The sequence below is a fragment of the Megascapheus bottae genome, chromosome 4, assembly GCF_031878675.1.
Source record: "Megascapheus bottae isolate mThoBot1 chromosome 4, mThoBot2.hap1, whole genome shotgun sequence".
NCBI lineage: Eukaryota > Metazoa > Chordata > Mammalia > Rodentia > Geomyidae > Megascapheus > Megascapheus bottae.
Genome location: NC_143512.1, coordinates 19,100,069 through 19,125,524, shown reverse-complemented (window position 1 = coordinate 19,125,524; position 25,456 = coordinate 19,100,069). Strand labels below are relative to the sequence as shown.

General features: G+C 38.0%; 1 long non-coding RNA gene across 1 annotated transcript; it reads right to left on the bottom strand.

Annotated features, from left to right (window-relative positions):
* Positions 1 to 14,490: 14,490 nt before the first annotated feature.
* Positions 14,491 to 22,427, bottom strand: LOC150064129 (uncharacterized). Its single transcript, XR_016535115.1, has 3 exons — positions 22,341 to 22,427; positions 16,914 to 17,110; positions 14,491 to 14,535 (listed from the first exon to the last, which is right to left on the bottom strand). It is a non-coding gene; the product is annotated as an uncharacterized LOC150064129 (long non-coding RNA).
* Positions 22,428 to 25,456: the final 3,029 nt, after the last annotated feature.

Here is a 25,456-nt window from a genome sequence, read left to right as displayed (position 1 = left end):
GGTTCCAAAATATGGCCTTACGTGTACATGAATAGGATTTGAAGAGTAGGTTTCCCTCTGGACAGTATTGGGGTTTGAACCCAAGACCTTGTACTTGCTAGTGGCACTCTACCACTTGAATCATACCTCAGCCTTGTATACAGCCCTTGAAACAAGAGTCTGGCTGTTTCCTCAGTACCACCACTTTCTTAGATCTATAATTCTGGATAAGTCATCCTACCCTCTCAGAATTGGTTTACTCACCTGCATGATGGGAATAATCATACATGCCTTCTTAGATTTGTTAATAGTCAATGATACCATTTACAGTAAAGATCAGCCTAGGGCTGGGAATGTGGCTCAAGTGGTAGTTCTAGCCTTGAAAACAAAGAAGCTCAGGGACAGACCTTAGCCCCTGAGTTCAAGCCACACGCACCGGTAAAAAAATTTTAAAGAAGGATCAGCATATATTATTTTTTAAAATGTCGCCTCATGTTTGCAGATCTACTCAGAAGGCTGAAGTCTGAGGATCATAGTTCAAAGTCAGCCCAAACAAGCAATCTCATGAGACTCTTCGCTCCAGTAACTACTAAAAAAGCTGGAAGTAGAGCCGTGGCTCATATGGTAGAGTGCTAGACTAAACCCAGGACCAGCAAAGAAATAAGTAAATTTAATAATAAAAATAAATATGAAACACTTTCTAGGTGTCACGTTAGGCATTTTCCCAATCATTATCTCCTTTTCAGAGAATCATGTAAGCCCTCTATAAAATAAGATGATGTGATGACTTTTCACCAGAGTTATGTTCTTTAATTAAAAATGAAAGCCCTAGGTATCAAAGACCAGCCTGCTGAGTTCCCTTACCTTTCCCAACCACGAGACATTTCCCTGATGTCTGCAGCATGTCTTTGACGTCTGGGACAGAAGACCAGTTTGCCTCCACCCCCACATGGCTCCACCTGTCACCATTATTATGTGATCTTTATAAAATTAAACTGAGAATGTGCTTTTTTTCCTTCATGCTTTCAAGCAAAGCCTGAAAGCTTACAAATATGGTGTCTGTTTAATAATATGAATGGATAACAGAAATACCTGGTGTTTAATCTCCAAACCATCTTTGACACAATATATCAACTAATATATTCATGTTCAATTTGAGCTGGTATCCATTTCTTGCCATCTGATGCACTTGTGATCAAAGGTTTGTTTGTAGCTAGTGTTTAGTGCTCAAAATGTATTTTCCCTGGGTCATTGATGCTTTCTTGTCTAACATTTACATTCTGAAAAAGTCATTTTCTCAAGGATTTCAGGGTGTGAATCCTTTTACTCTTCTGTTTATATAAGTGAAGAGATCATTATTCAGATTCTCACAGCAGTGATAGTGATAGACACCTGGCAAGGTTACAGTTCCCCATTTGGGAGACAGTTAAAAAGCACAAGTTGGCAAAAGTTATCTATGAGAGAGAAGGAAAGGAGAGAGAGAGTGAGAGAGAGAGAGAGAGAGAGAGAGAGAGAGAGAGAGAGAGAGAGAGAGAGAGAGAGAGAGATAGTCCTTTTTAAAAAGTTTAGATTCCAATATTAAGGATAATATAGCATATGTTATATTTCTAGCAAAACAAAGAGTTCCGTATAAAGTGTTATGCATAGCTTAATGCAAAATACATTAATAAGGCTCTCTGTGGTAATAGTGAAATTTACTAATCCACACTGTAGGGTTGAATTTATGTGGCTGAGCCAGAAAGAGTCATCACAAGAATTTCAGCAGCATGTTTGGATGATGAAAATCAGTGGAGCACAGCAATCTTTGCTTTGAGTTATACATAAAGAAAGCTTAGGACTTGAATGAGACATGCATGATGTATAAAGAAATCCTTAGACACTATGAAAATGGTTTACCACTGTGAAAGGGGAAAAGGGAAAGGTTGAATTACCTTAGCTATAAAATAACAGGTAATGTAAAAACCAACTGAACGGCTTTGCTCTCCAGATATCATTACAACTGCCTAATTGTAGAATTCTAATGAATCTATAAAGACAATCTCAGATAAGCTAAGTGTGGTACTTTGCGGAAGATACAGCAACACTAATGATACAAATTTTAGATTATCACAGACGAAAAATAAAATTGTATTGAATTCAGTAAAGCATTCTGCTATAAGTGATGATTACAGTGTTGTTTTTTTAGAGCAACAAAGACTTGAGGTTGGCTTCAGTATCATGACTCCATTGGACCATGGGAAATCCTTCAGCCCACTAAGCTTACTTTTATTTGCAAATTGAGGACAAGTTGATTCTAAATTTTATACAGAAATGCAAAATACCTCAAATATTCAAGGCAATCTGAAAAAAAAATGACCAAAGGCTTACACTGATTTCAATATTCTATGAAACTATATTAATGAAACTTGTATAGCATTAACATAAAGATGAATAAATCCATGAAACAGATTTGAGACTCGGTAATAGACCAACCACATGTATGGGTACATTGATTTTTGACAATGATGGCAAAGCAGTCCAAAAGGAAAAGGTATGTTATAATATGTAACAAATAAAAGCCAATATACATTACTAAATTATACATTCCACACAGAAAAAAGTGAGCTGTGTTCCTTACATTGCATACATAAATTAATTCAGGGTGGATAATAGACCTAAACATAATCATAGACTTCAGAAAAAAATATTAAAGAACATACTTATGAATAAGGGATAAACTAAGGCTATTTTTTTTCAGTCATGGGACTTGAATTCTGAGCCTGGGTGCTGTCTCTGAGCTCTTCAGCTAAAGGATACCACCCTATCCCTTGAGCCACAGCACCACTTCTGGTTTTCTGGTGGTTAATTGGAGATATTTTAAGAGAAAGAAAAATACATTTTCAATACATGAAAAGTTTCTTCTTTCAAAAGACTGCAACAAGATGAATAAGAAAACTGTACTCTGGAAACAAGACCAGTGTTCAAAATACAAAGAGCTTCTCCAACTCAGTAATGCAACCTGAAATAACTGAATAAAAAAGGAAAAAAGAGGGCCCGGGAGTTTGGCCTAGCGGTTAAAGTGCTTGACTAGCATGCACAAAGACCCGGGTTCGATTCCTCGGTATCCCACATACACAACCAAGCCAGAAGTGGGAGCAGAGCCAGGAGCAAGCGAGAGCTGGCCGGGCCGGAGCGAGCGGGGCCAGAGCAAGCCAGGGCCGGAGCGAGCGGGGCCAGGAGCGTGCGGGAGCGACCTGGGCCGGAGCGAGCGGGGCCAGAGCAAGCCAGGAGCAGGGCCGGGCCAAGAGCAAGCTGGAGCGAGCCGGGCGGAAGCAAGCAGGGCCAGAGCGAGCGGGGCCTGAGCTAGAAAGAGGGCCTAGCCGGGCCGGAGCGAGCGGGGCCAGAAAGAGAAAGGGGCCAAAAAAAAAAGGAAAAAAGATAAAAAGATTTGAACACATTACAGAAGAAGACAAATGAATGGCCTATAGCAAAGAAAATAAGATTAACAGTTATCAGGGGAATGCAAGTTAAAACTGCAATAAAATACTATTCACAAGCAGCTTGAAATTAAAGACTGACCATGCTAAAAGCAATGGTTAGGAAATGATTAGAACTTTTAGTACAATCAAGAACAGGGATGATTTCCTGTATAGCTAGAAAATTCTACTCATAGCAAGGAGTTTAACACAGAGAAATCAGAACACAAGTTCACAGCAATTTCACAAGAGGGCTGTGTGGATAGTTCAGTGGTAGAGTGGTGACCATGCATGAAACCCTAGGTTTAATAGCTAGCACTAATAAAAGTATGATCATGTCCCCAGAAGATTTATTCATATTAATTAAAAGCCAAAAGAAATCCATCAGATGATTCCAAAGAAACTCTGTTTTATTTATATAATGGAATATAAAGTCACTTTCTAGAAAAAAAATGATGACGCTACTGACATCTACACAACACCAGGAGCTCTTGGAAACTCTGGCATATCATCATCTTCTATCTTTATTTTATGGATCAAAATAATACTAGCTTAATTATGAAGGTAAAACAATGAGTTGATATAATTGTGCTTTCATATGTGTTACATGCCCAACAAATAATGTATTATCTTCCCTCAGTTTAGTGATCTCATCCAGTTAAAAGTCCCTATAATGCAGCCAAAGATGGGATGAAAGCACATTGTTTTCTCTTACCTATGTCATCAGAATGTGTGAACAGAGAAGCTCTTGGACTTAATAGGAGCCTGTTGTGATGAAGGTAACTTAGCCTCAAAAGTAACCAAAATTCTTCAAGTTAATTAAGATGATTCATCTATAATGGACATGAAGATGTAAGGAATATTCATGTCAATTCATTATTTTACTTTTATGATAAAGGCAGTATCATCATCATCATCATCATCATCATCATCATTATCATTTGTTGCCAGTCTGGGCTTGAGCTCAGGACTGAACACTGTCCTTGGGCTTTCTCAAGGCTAGCGCTCTACCACTTGAGCCTCAGCACCACTTTTGCCTTTTGTCTATGTATGTGGTACCGAAGAATCGAACCCAGGTCTTCAGGTCTTCATGCATGCTAGACAAACACTCTACCACTAGGCCAAACTCCCAGCCCAAGGCAGTATTATTTTGATCAATAGAATACACAAGGTAAGAGGCTATGTCCATTTCATCTCACTTTTTTTTTTTTTTGCCAGTTCTGCGCTTGAGCTCAGGGCCTTAGCACTGTCCTTGGACTTTTTCAAGGCTAGAGCTCTACCACTTGGATCTCAGCACCATTTATGGCTTTTTTTTTCTATGTATGTGGTACCAAGGAATTGAACCCTGGTCTTCCTGCATGCTGGCAAGCACTGTACCACTAGGCCAAACTCCCGGCCCATTGCAATGAAGAGTTTCTGGTCTAGCGGAAATTTCAGTGACATCATCCACTTTTCTAGAAAACTGTTAATTTTTTCCACAGTTCTACAATAGATCAAAACACAATTGGATCTATTATTATAATAAATGAGGAATTGTAATGTTACTTGAGTTTTTTCTGAATTGCAGAGTTTTATGGCATTTGAATTTAAGATTACTGTCACTTTGGGACGGTTGCTGTGTTTTTGTTCTCGTGTCACATCTTGGGATTGTGGTGGTGGTGGGTATTTCTCTAGTGCACTATATCATGAGAATTGTAAAGGTACACATCTGAGAGGTGACTGCAAATGTCATGTCCTAAGTCTCCCTGAAACAGGCACAGGAAAAGACCCAGGCATAGAAGTGAGAGTGAGGTTTCTCTCTGTTTGAAGCAAGGACCGTGGATCCATGAAAAGACCTATATACAAGTTTAGTGAGTTTGTTGATGATCGATCCTAACGTAAAGAGGCATTTCCAATCTTAGAAATTTTTACATAGGGAAACTCTTATGAAATGGCAAGAGACAGAGCCAAACTGAATTTGCAGGAGCATCGCAGGCATAGTTACCAAGATCCTATTTCATAAGCAGAAATAAAACAAAAAGATTGATATGGTAGAGTTCCATGTAACACACACATACACATACACATATACAGACACATACCCTTTGAAACACACACACACACAAAAAAACACACACACATAGAATACATATCTACCAATAGTGTTCTGAGATTTAATGACTTAATAGTTCTAAAATAACTGAAAAATTGTTTTCAACGTACTAAACTACAATAAGTACTTGTAATTGTTTTGATGGTTCTTACTAATCACAATCTACTGATGATGGAGGACAGCCTTGAGGGTTAATGTACACCCTCCAAGAGGTGGTGTCAGCTGAGACACACAGGTATGAAGTAGGAAGTCACAGTGTGATGGTTTTCAGCTGCATCACCCTTGTAGCTAGACAAGTAGCATAGGTGGACACAATCTTGGAATAACTATAAAGACTTTATTGGCCACTAATAGCTTGTAACTTGTAAAAACATGGTGAGTACATCTACTTTCTAAAAGTAAGCACCTTCGCTTCTATTTTAGTAAAAACAGTAAATACTTCTGCAGTTTCAGTATTTTTATAACTGTCGATAGATGATGCATACATTATCATACAATTTGTCATGAAAGCTTGAGAAGAAGTGAACATTTAAATCAAGGTGAGGCCCAGGACATATATTAATTCTTGTATTTAATGCTTAATCATTACCTCACATATGTCAGGCATATCAGTATTGCTCATATTTAAATTAACACGGGACACAGTCCCTACCTCCTAGGACTTTACAATGTAGGGACATTGATTGGAAATATAGTATAAAAGTTTAAGAAGTACTAAGCCAAAAGAACCCTAGAAAAGGCTTTCAATACTGAGTCTGAAATTTTATAATTCGTTGTATAATAACAATAGCCTAGTGGGAAAATGTAGTATGAGACAGATATAAACAAATATGAGACAAATAAAAATAAACAAACAAATAAATGCCTAACAACTTAGAATCTGCCTTGAGATATAAAGTGTAAGTGTTATAGGGCACTAAAGATCACTGCACTTTTGAAAAATAAAGTAGAAGGGCAAAAAAAAGCAATTTTTGTCAGGTGCCAGCTTGCCTGTCATTCTAGCTACTCACGAGGCTGAGATCTGAGGATCATGGTTCAAAGCAGGCCTATGTATGAAATCCATGGGAATCTTACCAGAAAAACTGGCAGTAGCAGTGTGGCTCAAAGTGATTGAGCACTAGCCTTGAGCTAATGACCTGGGGACAGTGCCCAGGCCCGGAACTCAAGTCCCATTTCCAAAAATAAAAAAAAATTAAATTATCTTTCTGTGATGGAGCGGCGAAGTACTAAATAGGAAGAAAGCAGACATTACTTATCATAAAATGTAATGTAGACAATAATAAAACACCTGGACTTAAATGTAGATATTGAATTAGTAAATCCATGTATTAAATCTAGATGAGATTGGGTAGATCAACAGAAAACACACCAAATAGAGATTATTGGGAAGTTTTATGAAAAATCAATTCTATAGTTCAGAAGTTAGATGAAAACCTAGGTTGCTAACGATAAATTTTGCAAATCATATCAATGATGACCATCTTAAAGATGCAGTTTCAGCAAAAGAAGTTTAAGGTAAAATGTAAGTTTCTCCTACAATCACTTTTTCGTATGACATTTATGGAAAATAAAGTCTTCCAGGAAATCATTACATAGCACTTAAAACACGTAAGTATTTCAAATCTCCAAAGCCAGATGGTATCCATTGCAAAGTCCCAGGAGGACTCACATGTAAATGGCTCTAGCACTGGTCAGGACATAAAATATGCTTCAATGTTATGTCCTTACGTCAACATCAGGCTCTCCTGGGGGTTTTCTTTAAATAAAGGTTTGAGAATTGGGTCCCATCATCTCTTAGTCCAGAGAAATTATTGTGGGAAATTAGAAAGCTGTTCTGTTCTCAGGAGATACAAGAAATTAAAAAAAAAACCCTCCAAATATCTTAAATTCCAAAACACTTGCTACAAAGACTAATTGAATCAATATGCAGTTATAATCTTGATATATTCTGAAGCAAAAAAAATCAATAGTCACTTTAAATTGTTTCTGGGTAAGGATGACAAAATGGGGAGAAAATAATCCAATATTACTTTCTAAAAGTGATTTGTACTTTGGGTTTCTTCCCTTAAAATTTCCTACAGAGAATGCATATTACATCTATTATAAGGAAAGATGGTTAAAACAAAGCACTGTTATATGAAGATATTAAAAATATTTATCTTCAAGTGTATAATTAATTCTTGTGACTCAAAAAGAATTCAAGTAGCCAAATTCAAGATTAAGGAAAACACTCTCCCTGAGTTAGGACTCCAAACAGAGTATGTAAGATGGATGGCCCATACCAAGACATGTGAAAGGGTATCAATGTATGTGAATTAACGCACCTTCTATCTGGCAAATATCATGTAACCCTTTTATTAATTACAATAAAAAATTATATAAAAAAAGATGGATGGCCCAATACCTAAAGTATGAAATTGAACCATGTAGCACTATTTTATTCTGCAATAGAGTAAAATTATGAGAGGCTTTATTGAGCTATTCAAACCCTCTGTGAAATACGAGCAACTCCATACTTTAACTTGTATATGCTAAGGAAAATAATGAACATTTTATGAAATTAATAACCAGGAAAATTAGCCAAAAAAGAATGACTATTTTACCCTGTATAGAGCCAAGGCATAGAATATTATGTCCAAAATTAGAGTAGGAAAACCATAGAATTACATATTTATAACCATCAATTTTGTCTCTGTAAGTATGAAAAATCATTCTATCAATCTCTCATAAAAATATTTGAAGCCATCAAAAAGTTAGTACTTTAGTTGATTACCTACAAAAGAAATTACATTTGCTTCACCTGCTCAGAATTATCACCTGGAGTGCATACCCTATAATTATTGTTTCATATTAAGGATATATACGTGGAGGGTTTGTGTGTATGTATGTGTGTGTGTGTGAGTGTGTAAATGATCATCTTTTGGCTAGTAATGAAACAAGGAACCTATTAAGGGAATGAAAAATGTCAGAAATAGTTTCTCTGGAAAGCATTTTCTTTAGAAGAAACCTACAGTCTTTGGTCAAAAAGGCCATCATCCTCTCCCTCTCCCTCTCCCCCTACCCCAAACCAAAAACTGTATGTAAAATAACCTCTATTGAGCACAAGATAATATCTGTCTCTAGGTGGAAGAGATGAGATACTATGGTACAGGACCTGATTCCTTTTGGTTTTCACTGGACAAAGATAAGGTGAGGCGCTTGATTCAGCTGACTGCTGTCTAGTTACATACCCCAAAGTTAGCCATGCCCTAATGTCAATCAACAGTCTAGAGGGCAAACATTATTCCCATGTAACAAGATGCTTCATTTTTAGCTAATAGCTAATAGATTCCTTAAGAGTAATAAGCACATTGAAATATCCCAACAATTAACCTTGAGAGACAGTCACATTTCATGTCTTAACTTAAGAAGGATTACTTTATATAGCTTACAATATATTTTATATTAATTTCAGGCTCACTAAATACTTATATTTAAAATTTGTAGAAGCTGATTCTATGTTTTTTTCCTCTAAGAAACATTTCCCTGTGATGGCTTTAATAGAAATAAAATGCCTAACCAACTCAGCCCATAAAAATCTTCCTTTGTATATCTGACTTCTGAAAAACACATATTCTCTTTGTAATGTTCAAGCAAGTTGCCTTGAGCTGGAAGTGAATGTGAAGGTCAAGTGAGAGAGGAAATCTTAAATAAATCAGATACGTTTCAGTTGCACCAAGAATTTCCTATCACACTTGCCTCTATCAAAAATAAGCCTATCTTTACAGTTTACATTTTACCCAGAGTAAAAAAAAATTAGAGTTTGCAACTTGTAAATATAGGGGAGAAAGATCATTTAGAACATCATTTTATCACTGTCAGCCCCGTGGTTTTCATAACGGAATCCCACATATTTTGAGAATGTCATTATTGCCTTGCTGTGTTTATAGATCAGAGTGGAGCAAGTCTACCACCACCAAAGGGCAGGGAAAAAAAAACCCTGAAAGACCCATGGAAGGACAGAGTGTGACCTGTTTGTGATTAAACCTTGAAGAAGATAAATTGAGTTAGGATAGCAGCCAGAATGAGACGGAAGGTGCACACTCCGAGCAGCATCTTATTGCCTGAGCCTTTTTCTCCTCCTCCCACCCATGCAATGAGGCCCCAGGCTGATGATTGTTCCTTGAGACCAGACACCAATGCTTTCAGTGTAGTCATGAAAGCCAGAAACAGACAAGAATATTGTTTAGTGATGCCAAGATGCACTTCTGTTTACTCCTTTTGTATTTGGGGGCAGAAAGAAAGGCAGGGGAGTTTACTCTGGGTTTTTAACATCTGTCAGTTTTGAGGCAGAAATTTTCAGCAGCTGAAGTCAATCAGTTTCTGGAAAGTGCTAAGCAACCGTACCAAGAGCTCCCACTAACATTACCTCCGAATGTGCATGACCAGGCATATTTCAGTATGCTCTGCCAGGCGGTGTTAGTAATGCGAGCAATATGCAGCTCACTTTACTTGCTGACTGGCTTAAAAAGAGAAAATTAAATACATTTCTCATAAGGATATTTTGTGGAATTTTTCCACATCATTAAATAAAATGTAGCCCTGGTTTAAAGGCATTTCCTGAGAGAAAACATTTCTTAACCTAAACTAACTGAACTATGGGAAACAGTCTGTGTGTATACACCATAATATTTTTTTCTTGATTACATGTAATGGGTCTCCTATCATCCTGCAAGCTTACCCACATCATTGAATTGTTTCATAGCCATCCAAAAAAAATTGACTGCAAACTTTTTTTAAGTGGTTCTCAGGAAATGGATGGTTATTCAATTTTCTCCTCATAGTTACAGAGGAGTGGATGGTATCAGCGATGACATTTCTGCAATAATTAAGAAAAATAACGACAGACTTTCTTTGACTAGGTGCATGCCTCCTTCACAACTCCAAGGTAACAAGCTATAATATTGCTTCTCCAGTGCTAGACTAAGGCAGATGAGCTCAGACATGGCAGGCAGAAAGTAGCAAATGTTGAAAGAAGACAGGGCCAAATGGGAACATTATTCTCTTTTATATTTTTGGTGGTCCTAGGGATGTAACCCACAGCCTTGTGTACTACATAAGCACTCTACCACTAAGAAACAGCTCTTGAAAGCTGTCTGCTTTGCCATCAGATTGCTTTTTCATTTTTCTTCCCTAGCATATCTTTAAAGATGAGTTAAAGCCATTCCGTTGTTTGTTGTTGTTTGTTGTTGTTGTTGTTGTTGTTTGTAGTACCCATTCAATTACTTTACTCAGTGAGCTGAGTTACCACCTCTCACTTCATAAACTTAATGGCTCTTGCCTTGTGCATGGAGGGCTGTGAGATGTTTAGTTGGAGTAAGTAGCCACATGAGCTCTTCTGATTCAACACACTCTCTGGCCTCTTTGTTTAAGTCAGACACTTCCTGTTAGAAAGAAAGAAATGAATAAGATCTTTGCAAGAAGACAGTGCCCATCTTCTCTTTAATCCCAGGAGCCCTCTAACCAATTTGAAAGTCAACATCAGAAGAAGTAATGCTCTTTTGTTTGTTTCAACCTGAACTCTCACCATAGTTCAAATTGAATCAAGAGGCAAGACTTTCAAACTGAGCAGGTGAGCTAAAAGAAAACCCGGGAGAATGTGTTTTACACATTTGCTTGGGAGAGCCACTGAGTCCACCCTGAGAGAAAAAGAAAGACAAGGTGATGCTTCTACCACAGGCAATGGCTATACAACAATCCGCAGAACAGAGGGGGAAAAGAGCACATAAATGGCTTTACCACATAATCGGTGCTATTTTGATAGGGGTTGGTGAAATCCTTCAGCCTTGGTGTTTCTGAGTGAGGTGCCCTCAGAAATGAAAATAGGTCAGGTTCCAAGAATCTCAGTGATTCTCACATGTGTGTGCATGCAAATACTTGCACACTGCAGATGTGCTACAGGACAAGGGTGCTGTGTCTAATGAGAAACATAGAACAATATTCTCTTCGGGGTGCTGGATCAAATTCCCAGTCTCCTAACTAGGTTAGGACTCTGTCCCTGCTCTGGGTATTGCCTTGTGGCAGAGAATAACCTCCTGCTCCATTCCTATTCCCTGTAAAAATAAAACCTTCAAGAAGAAAGAATGTCCTATTGTTGGAGCAGAATTATTCCTTCAGCTTTTCAAAAAAGGAGGTATTTTCAGCATCTGGGAAGAGATTGTGTCCAGAGGGGCTTCTTAGTTTTACAGCTGGGTCCACTCAAACCAGTCCAACAAACCAGCATTACATAGAGGAGCCCAGCCAAACACAGGCACTTCAATCATTCTCAATTCACTTGGGTTCTGGTAAATGAAATAAAACCCCAAAGCTTGGCTTTTTATTTTTCTTAGGGCAAAGTCCATTTAGAATTGATATAATCGCTTGCTATGGTTACATATGCCACATTTATTTTTAAATAGCTCTAGATCCCAAGGGCTCCTGATTTTCATCCACACAGCAGGCAGGTACGAAGGCTGCAGGAGAATAATTCTCCACTGTCTACATTTTATCAGGCAACAAAAAAGCACATCTGGAGATGCATACTTAGCTTGGTTAAGGAGCTGAGCAAATTGGCAAATGAAACCTGTATTTTGTGTCCTGGAAAAGGCAACCCAGCCAAAGGCAGGGGTTGAAGGGGATAAAATCTATCCTGCAGTCAACTGGCAAAGTGGCGCATCCTGTTGTGACAGCATTTGCAACTGCAGGGAGATGTTTTTCCCTGGTCTGTGGGAATAAGACATTCAATTACAACTTCTGTGCATGTGAGGCTGTGAACCCATGAGTCATATCATGGAGGGCTGGTAGCCCTGGTTAAGAAGTCCTCCCCCCTTCTCTTGCCTCTCTCTTGAAGGTGAATATGTTGGGTGGTATTTCTCTGCTGGAGTGGATTACTTAGCTCAGTTGCAAAGTAATATTGGAGAAAAACATATGCATTCCACTGTTATTTTTCCTGCTTCCCAACTAAAAATGTTCTTTGTGCTTCTCCTAAGGTACTTGACTTTGACCGCATTTTGGCTGAACTTACCCAAGTTTGGTGCTTTCCTCTTTTTCCTCGACAGTCCTTTCCTGCTAGGGATAGTATTGGATGCTAAATGAAGTCCAAATGAGTCTTGCTTTTTATTTAATTCAGCGATGACAAACTATAGACTGCAAACGAATCTGGCTGGATATATATTATGAACCCTGAATAGTTTAATAAACTATGATGAATTATGAATTAGGTCCTAAGTTTGACCTACATACCCATGTTTACAAATGAAGAGATTCCATGTTAGGTATAATTTATTTAGTGTTTTGTTTGGGGAAGTGCTGGTCACATTGGGTTTGCTTTCTCCCTTGGCAGTAATCAAAAGTGACATCTGCTGATTCTTTTGGGCCTGGAGTGTCCTTTAGAGGACTTTTAGTCATTGTTGAGCCCCATTCCTTCTTCTTGCACATCAGTACAAGGTTTAATTGAACAGGGATCTATTGCAACAAATGATCCAATAATCTACCTCATAGTTAACCAAGACTGTAGCACAGAGCATGTCAATGTTTTTCTTCCTTATCAGCCATGGTAGATGGCTTTCACATGTACAACACATTCCCAAGTGTCATTCAAGCTCTAACAAGGCAGTGAGATAGTTGCTCTAGCCAGAAAACCTCTCCTCCTACAAAAAGAAGAGCAAATCATTTTCAGGCTTGAAACTATTACTGGTAACAGATTTCTTGTGACATCTCACTACTGATCATGGCACATCTTTGGAGCAAGTGTCATTGAGAACAGCTCTTGTAGCTACAAAAAAGGAAAAGCATAAATAAGTTTAGAGAATTGTGTTGATAAAGCATGACAGAAAAGAAGCATCAATAAGATCTCTAAGTAAATAATTTTAGGCCAGGGTAAATACCAGTTTTACTAACTTCAATTCAATTTTCTACACATATACTTAAGCCAGCTCTGGCAGCACCTTCTTATGATTGGGCTTACTTCATAGAAGAGAGTGTTACCTATCTCTAGGAGACACTTGAAGGTAGAGAGGAGTAACAGGTTCACTCAGAGTCTCTACTGTGTCTTAAAGAGCATCATCCAGAGACTGGCAGAAATCTTGAATGTGCTTCAAGAGAAAAAGTGAAGGAAGTTGCAAGCTCAGCAGCAATTCCAAGTCAGAACCTGGGATAAATGGAGTTATAGGGCCAGAGGAAGGATTAACAGGGAGCTTAGAGCTAACAAGATCCTATTTAGGGATAATGGCCCCAGAGGAGAGCTTTTAACAAAGAAAACTGGAGGGTTGGAAAAATACACTAGGGGTGATTACTCCCCTAACAAACTCAACTTTTCCCCAAAGTTGGGTTAATAATTTTGAGATTCACCAGTCTAATACCAGTATATGTAAAGCATCATCGATGGATTGCATAAAAAGACAATTCCCATCCCTGTGATAAGTGGAATGTCCCTATGGAAGATAGAGTACCAGATACAATACTGTGTTTATATTGGTCACCAATTTCCTTTCCAGGACTGACATTTTGCTTGAGACCAATGGATTCTTAGGGAAAGGGATTGAAAGTCTGACATGTCTAGAAATTCGCTTATCAGAGAGAATCGTTGATTTGATTTTTCCTTTTACAATGGATTTTTTACTTAAGCCTGAACAAATTAGTAATCAAGAATTAAGAATTCATTATTCTGTCCAGGTTCTGGTTACTTTAAAGTGGGAGAGTCTTAAAAGAAAAAGAATTTTAAAGCCTTCTAAACTTGTGGCACAGGCTAATAGTTTTAGTCATAGCTCTTTACGGTGGTTTTATCATCTCTCAGAGAGACTTAAATTTCAGCTGTCATTGGCTGACTAATTATTGAGGTAAAGTTCCATAATCAGAGAGGACATTGGGAACAATAGCAGTGAACCACAAAACTGTGTCAGAAAAGTTTACTTTTCATGGTCATTGAATTAACGAAGGAATAAGCCAGCTCTGTTCCATTTCTATCTGTCTTCATAACACTCTGGGGCCTATCTGCAACAAAGAGAAAGACATTGGTCAGACCCAGATACCTCTTCTACCAGAGAAGATATGAGAGTTCATGATTAGAAGGAAAGATTGGAAATTTCTAATTGTTACTTTCCATCCACTTGCTTAAAACCCAGCAATTGTAAGTCTAGGTATTGTTCACTAGATGCCAAGATGAGAAGCCTTGGAGCAGAGAACACAATTTCTGCCTCCCCCTGCCTTTTGTGGCAATGGATGGGGAGCAGAATGATTTGCAGGTGGGCTATCTGTCTGCAGCCTGAGGGAATGCAACGACGGGGAGGGGAGTCTGTGGGTTTTTCTTAAACTGAGAGAGGGGGGATAGAGAGACTAAGAAAAAAATGCTAATAGTTGCAGCTAGGAAATGTGCCTGGGAGAATTTCCTTTATCATCTGCTTTTGAAGTCAGGGTTGAGAAAGAGATGAAGCCAGGGAGAGAAACCACAGGACTGCTGAGGCACACAGCCTACGCTGTGGGTACCAGGACACAATTGACACCTGAGGGAAAACTTTGCTGCAAAGTCATTTCAAACTTGCTTAGTGTTTGGGTGAGAAGAATTTACATGGTCTTCTAAATGGCTTTATCTCTAGACAAGAATGCAAGAGATGTTTATAACCTCTATTTACAGATGTCTAAATACATCCTGGTAATTAGCTTAACTTTGATACAATGCAGTGCTTTCTCTTGGCAAAAATAAGTGAACCACTGAAAAGTTCTGGAGTGATCTTTTTAGATCTTTATTAATATCCAACTGTAATATTTTAATGGGTGTTGTTAGAGTATGATATTTACTTTTAAAAATGATGATATTAGGCCGGGAGTTTGGCCTAGTGGTAGAGTGCTTGCCTAGCACGCACCAAGGCCCAGGTTCGATTCCTCAGTACCACATACATAGAAAAAGCCAGAAGTGGTGCTGTAGCTAAACCTGTAATCCTAGCTACTCAGGAGGCTGAGACCTGAGGACTGTGGTCTAAAGCCCACTCAGGCAGCAAATTCCATAGGACTCTTTGTTTCCAATTAAGCACCAAAAAAATGTCCAGAGGTGGAGCTGTGGCTCAAGTGGTAGAGCACTAGGCTTGGGCAAAAAGAACTAGAGTTATTCTCTTGATTCTTAAAGGATAATTAAAAGCCAGACATTGGTGGCTCGATCCTGTCATCCTAAGCTACTACTCAGGAGGCTGGATCTGAAGATCATACTTCAAAACCATCCCAGGCAGCAAAGTTTATGAGACTCTTGTCCCAGAAGAGCTGGGAGTGAAGTTGAGACTCAAGTGGTGGAGAACAAAAGAGCTCAGTGCCTAGTCCCTGTGTTTAAGCCCTAGATCTGCACACACACACACACACACACACACACACACACACACACACACTATGAATGCAACAGAAAGAGAGATAGAGAGAGCACTAAATTTTCCTATGAATGATCCCATTTTTGATAACCTAACAATCTTAGACTGAATATTTTTGCCTACAAGTTGCCTTAGATTGTGACCTGATTTTCCTCCAAAGGTTCACCATTTGCTTAACTTCCTTTCAAAGCCAGTGGCACAGTATGTGAGCATATCACTAAACTCTAAAAGGCACCTATTGGACCCCTGTTCTCCCCTGAAGGAATCCTGTGTGGGACAGAGCTGGCTGGTATGGATACTGATATTACAGAAAATTGTAAGTATAAGTATATGCAAAAAAAATACTAGCAGGATCTTGAGGAAGGGCTAGAAGAAGAACAAGTCCTCTTGCCATAGAGAGAAAGGAGTGTTTCAGTCCCTTAATTGTTCTGAGAGGACCCCTTGCTCCCAGGTTGCAGGAACAGGCCTGCATCTAGATTCTCCACCACTGTCCAGCAGCATCCTTAGTTGAGCATTTGTTCCTGCAAGAGGGGAACACTCAGAGCAGAAGGTGTGCGTAAGAGATCTGAACATGGTATAACTATCCTTTCGTACAGATCCACTTAATATCATTGAAAACATTTTCCTTCTTTCTAAAATATTCTTTTTTTTGTAATCTACCCCAACTCCCTTTATTTATGTTAGCAAATTTGCCCTTGAGTGTCCCTGGGTGAGTTTACTCCATCTCCTAAGAGGCAGAAAGAAAGCAAATTCAATTTTCCATAAGTAGTGAAAGGAAAATACCATCAAGAAGCTTCAGGGCAGCAATTGTAGATGTTTTCCACAAGGGAAATTTGAGAATCTGCTATGTAAAAATGACAAAGGGTTGCCAGGGAGAGTCAACAAACCACTTTGGAAGCTGATGTTCCATAAAAATGAGGGCCACTTATCATGGTATGGGTGCCATTACAGAGCACTGGAATATAGGGGAATCTCAGGTCCTGTCTGTAGGTTGAAGCAGACATTCCGTTTACTCACATGGTTTCCAATCGATGATTTTGCTATTCCCTGTCCTAAAAGGCAGCCTTGTTATTTAATACTGGAGTGTGGAATCAAACAGATCTATCAATATATTTCTCTCCGTTATTTGCATTTCAAATCGGTGAGATCATTTTAAATATTAATGCACTTCAACTTGGTAATACATTGTAGGAATTTGTTCCAAGGAAATGATTCTAAACAACAGCAAAAACGGAAAACAAGTTAAATATTCAGTAACAATAGAATGGCAGTAAAATGTTATATAACTACTGCAATTATAAAGAATACGCAGTAACAGCAAATACTTAGGTGAAGATGTTATCAGAAAAGCAAGACACAAAATTCTCAAGAGGTAGGATTAAACATTGTACACATCAGCCAGCTAGCCAGAATGAAATCGTTTTTACAGGAAATATAAGATTGTGGGTGGGGAAGATTCACTGAAATTCAACAGTAGCTCTGTGTTTGTGTGGCATTTGGTTTTCTTCCCTCCTTTCCCCTAATCTTCTGTAATTTGTAAATGAATATGGATTACTTTAACGAAAAAGCATATATTCTTAAAATGAGACTTAAGCACAAGCCTTTAGAAAAGGACAATTAAACCCCCAGATGCAGTAGTTTCTTCAACACATGGGGTCTCAGGTTAACATGAGTAAGATATTCTAAAGCAAAAAAAAAAGATTCCTTTAGCTCCAGACTGAGTCAAAAGCACTGCGACTGAGTAAAGAAAATAAATCCAACTCTTCCCTCGAATAACTTTGCCAACACTCTGCACAGAATCAAATTAATCATTCCGGAGATGGTTTATAACCCAGAGATGAGATTTTATTATTTTTATCATAATCTCTTCTAAACATGGTACAATCAGTAAGAAAATTAACCTTATTAAGATCCAACTACAGTATTAACTCAAGGACTGCCATGGATGCAGATTCACAAGGCTAAATGAATGTGATGCGAAGTGGAATTTCCTTTGATTTTTCCAGCCCCTCCCTTTGCCCTTCAAGTTTATCAAGTGATCCTTTGTACTAACATTCTGGACAGGAAGTACGGAGGAAATGATCAGCTTTCCTAACACCTCTCATGTTTTCTGAATATGCACGTGTTTGAATATATCAAACACATCTGCTGCAAGATAGTCCTTGTGAAATATTCTCAACATGTGTAATTCATACACCATACAAGTTCCCAACTCCCATCCACCCTTCCCCTTTTAATACCCTCTCTCTCATTTTTCCAGCCTGATTTTTAAAGTGAAAAAAATAATTGTGACAAGAATGTGCAAAGCAGTATGCTGCTGTGTCCAGATACCCATCAAGACTGAACTAAATCAAACTGAGCAAGTGAGAGGAGAGAGACTTAGCCCTTGACCTCTATTGTGTAATTTTTGAAGTTTTTTCTGAGTTTTTTCTTCTCCATTATCACCTTATAAATAACCTAACTCATGCTTATTAGGAAGAGAATAAAAACTTAGTTTTGGTTTTTCTGCTACCTTCTTCTAGATTGTAATGGAGATGCTTTTAAAATGAGAAACTTCATTGTTCTCATGTATTTTTAAATACACAAAAGTGAGCACATGGTGACATTAGTATTGATGTCACAACCTAGTCGGTTACCTGTTTTTCCTTGGTGTCTGTGGCTCACATGGATGGAAAAAGTTATTGATTTGGTAGTCCCAGATTTCCTCAGAGATGTGTGTGAATTAAGTTTGTATGCTTGCAAATTAAATTTGAAGTAGGTAAAGTTTATATTGTTTTCCTCAACCATTATCAACTTTCCTTTCTTTGATCCAGATTAAATTGTATGAGGTTTTCCTCTCTCCACCAGCAAAGCTACATCTGAAAAGCATTCAAATTAGTCATGGCTTAGTCATAAAGGGAGAGAATCCCTGGCACTGAGCATCCACAAGCAGACTTCAGGTTAGTTCTGAAACTCATCTGGGAGGCATTATTTTCTTGTTGAGCTTCAGCTTATTGAGATTATTTCTTTAAAATATAGAGTTTAATTGAATAGAATTCCTAAGAAGTTAAGCTAAGCATTCCTCATGGAAAACTGTCAACACTCCACAAGGCACGATGAATGTCCTACTAAACTAACCGCTACCACACACATCCATTCCCTTTCCTAACCAGTTTTCACTTCACAGAGCTCTGGCCTTCACCCTACTGTTGTTTTTCCCCTTTAGAAAACAGAAAAACTTATAGCTTTACTATGATTTATAAAACACTGTCTATTCCTCAAAAATTGACTCAACCCCTCAACATGTTTCTTCATCCATTTTCATTGGAACTTTACTCATTCCTATAACATTGCTTGATTCATTCCTGTAACATCACTTGACAAATTCATGGTACACTTGTCTCTTTATTTTGCACAGATTCCCCTGTCAGGGCTAGAATTTTTTAATGGTAATTGTTTACAAATTTGAATAAATGATTCTATAATTCAAGAGCCCACTGGAATCAGAAGACACTACTAGCACGTTACTAGCTGGGGGTCTCAGGGTATATAAAGCTCAGTGACATAGTACATGCTTTGGTTCAAAACAAAATGCTAGTACATTGCTATACTAGTCTTAAAATTAACTCATTGTATGTGTTCCTCAATGAGACAGTTCAAATTTCTTTTAAAAAAGTAACCCTTCTATTAATTACAATAAAAAATATATGAAAAAAAGAAGCTAAACATACACAGATGGCTTCAGACCGCAGTAGTTATAAGAATATATGACTGAAAGTAAATGTATTCATAGTAACAAATTTGTTTGAGCAACCAAAAATATTTGTGAAGAGAATCAAAAACAAATAAAGGAAGCTAATTTTGATTTGGAAAGTTGATTAAAAAACAACAACAACAATAAAAAAGCAACCAAAAATAGGGTTCCATAGTGATACAAGATTGTTAAGTATATTAGATATTGTGTTCCAATCTGACAATATAGGGCTTCTATGAAACCTCCCAGGCCTCTGCTTTCCAAAAGAAAGTAGACGTGTGAGCCTTCCGTCACCAGATCTGAAGTGGCTTCACTGATGTGCCCCTCAGGACCCACAGCAATTCTTTTTATACTGACACTAAGCAGACCATCTTTTTATGATTGTCTCATTTACAGTGGAATTCATCTAGAACACATACACACACAGACACACGTGCAAAAATTACACATCTCCAAAAAACTGAATCACTCCAAAACTAATCTCCAAAGTAACAACCATCCCATTAAAAAATGGGCCAAAGACTTAAAAAGAGTCTTCTCTGAAGAAGAAACAAAAATGGCCCATACACACATGAAGAAATGCTCAACATCTCTGGTCATAAAAGAAATGCAAATCAAAACAACTCTAAGATTCCACCTCACTCCAGTTAGAATGGCCAGGATCGGGAAAACTAATGACAACAGATGCAGGAGGGGATGTGGCCTACTACACTGTTGGTGGGAGTGCAAACTCGTTCAACCACTATGGAAAGCAGTATGACAGTGCCTCAAAAGGCTAAACATAGAACTCCCCTATGACCCAGAAATTCCAGTACTTGGCATTTACCCTACCATCCAGAAACTAGGGCATTCTAAATCCACTAGCACAATGTTCATTGCAGCATTATTCACCATAGCAAAGATATAGAACCAACCTAGATGTTCCTCAGTTGATGAGTGGATCAACAAGATGTGGTATTTGTACACAATGGAATTTTATGCTGATGTCAGAAAAAACAACATCGACCCATATGTTAGGAAATGGAAAGACTTAGAAAAAAATCATATTAAGTGACGTAAGCCAGACTCAAAGGAACTTAGGCTCAATGGTTTCCCTCATTCGTCATAATCAGTAAAAACCTTGGGCTCTCCTAGCAGAGATTTGCAATAGAGCAAAACCTTGATACATAAGGCCATATAATATGAAGCTAATTGAAAGGACCTCCAGGATATTGAAACAAAAGCCATATAATGAATGATTGTTGTCCTTAATGTACTATGTTATCTCTCATCTCTTTTGCTGTCCCTTGGGTTATATCATATTGTTACAGTATCTCACTTAGTTATCTGATATATTGGATATATTTTATTTGGTTATTTGAAATTGGATAGGGAAGGGGGAAAACCAAGATGGGGGGGAGTGGGGGGGAGGGTAATGGGGACCAAGACATGTGAAAGGGTATCAATGTATGTGAATTAATGCACCTTCTATCTGGCAAATATCATGTAACCCTTTTATTAATTACAATAAAAATATTAAAAATATATGCATTCAATGAAAAAAAATTACACATCTCCTTCCTACCAATACACAAGACTAATTACTTCAAATCAAAATGTTCCTTTTATTTTTAGAATGCCTCTTTGAGAGTAAAGGGCTACGTTGTTATGGCAAGTTTCAGTGAACGGGTCGTTTCCCTGCCTTCTTTCTGCATTATGAGAGCACTCGTGATAACAATTAATGAGAAGGGTTTTTATGATCAGGACTTACATCAGTGTTTCAGCTCTTAAATTTTCCCTATAGGTATAAGGATCCTATTACCTCATGGAAAGCACTTATTAATCTCCATGTCGGAGCTATTTCAACAAATCTAATGTAATAATGAAAAGTCGTCTTATCACACTTCCCTCTCAGTAAATTTACCATTCTTTGGTAAGGTCGCAAACAACAGGGAAGTAATTGATCTGTAATTAGTGTGGCAACTGCTGAAGCCAGCCTGTGCTGGGGTTTCATCATTTATCTGCTCAGCACAGTGCATCCTGCTTCAGAACACTAAATTATTTAGCATTCTTTTCAAATACAAATGGTCTCAATGGGTCCTCCATTATTTTAAGAACTTTCTGAAGAGGAAACTAACATTTAAATTTCTGATTATCTGTCACCAGTGCAGTACTTAAAGGAGCTGGGAGTGGAAGGGGATCATTTTTCACACATGACTTGCCTGCTAAAGCCAGCCTGTGCTATGAATGGAGAAGGACAGGGGTGCTTTGATCTGAACCAAACGTACACAATTTATCTTTTAAATGCACTAAAGCTTTTGATAAATGTCAATTTGACAATTAGATTATTCAAGGGCCACAATATATCACCATCACAGTGCCTATTTTTGAGGGGCGGCCAGCCATAACGTCTTTCAGCCGACTACAGCAGGCAGAAGTCAGAGGAGAAATGATAACTCTCAGGCCTGGCTGTTCTGTGTATGGTATTATGATTTCTTGCTAAGTAAAAGAGCTATTATCTTCAACTTCCAAGATCTGCACATTTTGATGTGCCAGAAATCTTGAAATCTGATGTCAGATTTCACACCATGCTTATGAGCCCCAAAGTTGTATCCAGGATCTGTTCTCATCATTTTTCTGATAGTTTTGCCATGTTGCTATGTATGTATGTGGATAATGTATTTATGTGTGTTATATTTATGTTGTGTATCATATATGTTTTATAGACTTACATATATGTATTTTTCTCATAGCTGTTTTCCCCTGCATTTACAGGCGACATATTAAGGCAAATCTGTCACTTCCCATAGATCTCTGAGATCTGTCACTTCTCAGAGATCTCTAAGTCACAAAAAGGGGCAAAGAAGCTCTACTGAGTTGTGACTTCCAGTGTATCCTTTGATTATGACTAACACTGATTATGACAGAGAGGGCGGATTCTATCCACAGGTTGAGGATCTGGGTTGAAAACTCATCTTCAAGGCCATTCCGGATTTTGAGTTTATAAGACCTTCAAAGTTATCTCATGCCTACATTTAGGTCTTTCTCTGTTGTCTTTGAGAATTAAAATAGCTGTGGAATATGAAAAAGGATTGTGTATTTTTCCCCCTGCCTTCTCAGAGTTTTATTTAAAAGCCATTTTCTGTTTTTTTGTTGTTTTTTTTTTGCTCCATGCAAACTTAACAGTAGCTGGAAGAATAACAATTGTAATGTGACATTTTAAAATGTTTCACATGAAAGATGACTTCGAACTTCACAACTATGAAGGGGTTCCTGAAGGGCTGACAAAGCAGGCTGCGTTGGACATATCAGCAGTGCCTCTGATCCCCTCTCCAGCTTTTCCATCATCAGAGATAGTGTCTTCCTGGCCCACTGTGGCCCCACCACCCAGGTATTTGACATGGATATAATGCTATCTTTTGACAAAACTGACATTTCAGCATGATTGTGAAGAAGACCAAAGCTGCCCGCTCAGACGGCTGACCTGCTGAAAATACAGATGTAAGATGCTGCTCTGATGTCTGCATGGTTTCTTTTCTCAAGGACAAGAGAATTGGTATAATCCTTAAAAATCTCTAAGAAAAAGTGAAAAAGAGCTACCTGACTGAGTGCCTCCAGGGTATCTCACTGTTTCCAACACAGATTAATTTTTTGGATGGGCTATCATGCAGCATTGTCAATCAAACCCGCCTAGAATTGTAATGTGACATCAGCCCTAAGTACAGCTGGAGTCAAGAATGGTGAAAGTTTTTCTTTCTATAAAAGATATGGAGGTCACATCCCTGACCTTTATAATGTTTGCAGTCTCTAACTTTTTGTGAAGAATTGAGAATAACAATTATTTGGTAGATGGGTCTAACAGAGGATGTTTTTCAAGTGCCTAAGATTATTTCCTGAAGGTGAAACTGAATGCAATGACTGAAGAAGAAAAAAAAAAAGTCATTTTGGCCAGTGCCATTTCAAAGTGAAGTTCGAAATAGCCCTGACAACTTCAGATGGAATTTACTCAGTGATCATTTAGCAATTCCTTTTCAGCTATATAATATTTAGGTACTTGTACTATGTTTATTCATTTATGGTATGTACTTTCACTGTGACTGCATTGCTCATGTGTACTCTTCACATTTTACTTAATGTGTTTTAGTGAATATAGTTCAGAAATTAGTGAATAAGTAAACCTATATTGGTGGAGTAGCAACTATCTATTTTCAATACCAGTATTCAACTCAAAATGTATGCTGTATGCTTTTAAGAAACTGGCAAAGTTCTATGGAATGATATTGCTAATGTAATAAAGTTCTAAAGTCACCCTCTCTATGTAAATTATCTCTCTGAAATATCACAAAATGAATCATGCAGATTAAACATATGGAAATAGGGTTGAAAATTAATCCAAATCAGAGAATTTCATCATTGTCTCCCAAACAGCACTTGTATTTCTGACTTTCTCCATGCCTATGAGAGGAAATGCTTTAGGAACTTCTCAGAATCCTTGCTTTCACTATCTGTTGATGCCTCCTATCTTGTGGGACAGGCTCATCCTTAACATTGGTGGGTCTGAAGTAGGAGCACAGATGTAGTCCAACATGTAAGATGTCTCAAAATTTAAAAGTTGCATACTACGTCTAAATTTATACCCATTACATATTAAAATACTCCATAAATACTATAAATTTCTTCCCCTCCATTGATGAAATGCATATAAGAGCAAGATGCAGTGAGATGTACAAAGGCTCTGCTTGACTGAATTGCTGCAATATATGAAGGATAAGAAAATCAAATTACTGTTTGGGTTGCACATGTCTGGATGTTTTGTTAAGGGGCTGATGTTGGGATGGAAAACAAAATAAGACATATAGAATCCATAAAAATATTATATATTTGTTATGGTTTGATATGATCCCTAGCTGATGAAACTTATTTTGGTTCATGGTGGGAAAGTAGACAGTGGGTCCTGGCTGGAAGAAGTGAGTTTCTGGGAGCTTGTTTTTGAAGCCTAGGCCTCCTCCCTGTTCTCTGAATGCTGTCAGCCAGGAGATGAATGGACTTCCTTCTATGTACTCTCACTGCCACGCTGTTCTGTGGGCTCAGAACTACTACAGCCAATGACTATAGGCTGAAATACCTAGACTTATGGTTAAAATAGATCCTTCCTCTTTTTTTTACTCTTTTAAGTTGTTTATGTCAGACATTCTGTCAAGATGATGAGTAAGTTCATGAATACAGAAAGTTGGTAGCAAAGAAGTGGGGTCATTGCTGTGATTGAATACATCTCTGTGATGTCTGGATCTTTGGCAACAGGTTCCTAGGAGTACATGGAAAAGTTTAGCGATGCAAGCTTAGACAAGCCCTGGAATGCAGCAGGCAGAGTTTGAAGGAGAGATCTGGTGGGTGTTCAAAAGACTTGAATGCCAACAAGAATGAAGATAGTGAAGACTAAGATAATAAAGTAGAGATTAGGACTCTATTGGGAATTGGACTAGAGGGCATTCATGTTACATTGTGGCAAGGGATTTGTTTATATTTTAGCCATAGCCTGAGTATTTTTTCATATATTTTTAATTATAATTAATAGAGGGTTACATTATATTCACCAGGTAGAAGGTGCATTACTTCACAAACACTGATGCCCTTTCTCATGTCTTGGTCCCCATTACCCTCCCCCCACCCCCACCTCTCATTTTGTTTTTCCCCCTTCCCTATCTGCTTTCAAATAACCAAATAAACATATATACAATATATCAGATAACAGGGTAAAATACTGTAACAATATGAGATAACCAAGGAACAGCAAAAGAGATGAGAGATAACATAGTACATTAAGGACAACAGTCACTCATTATATGGC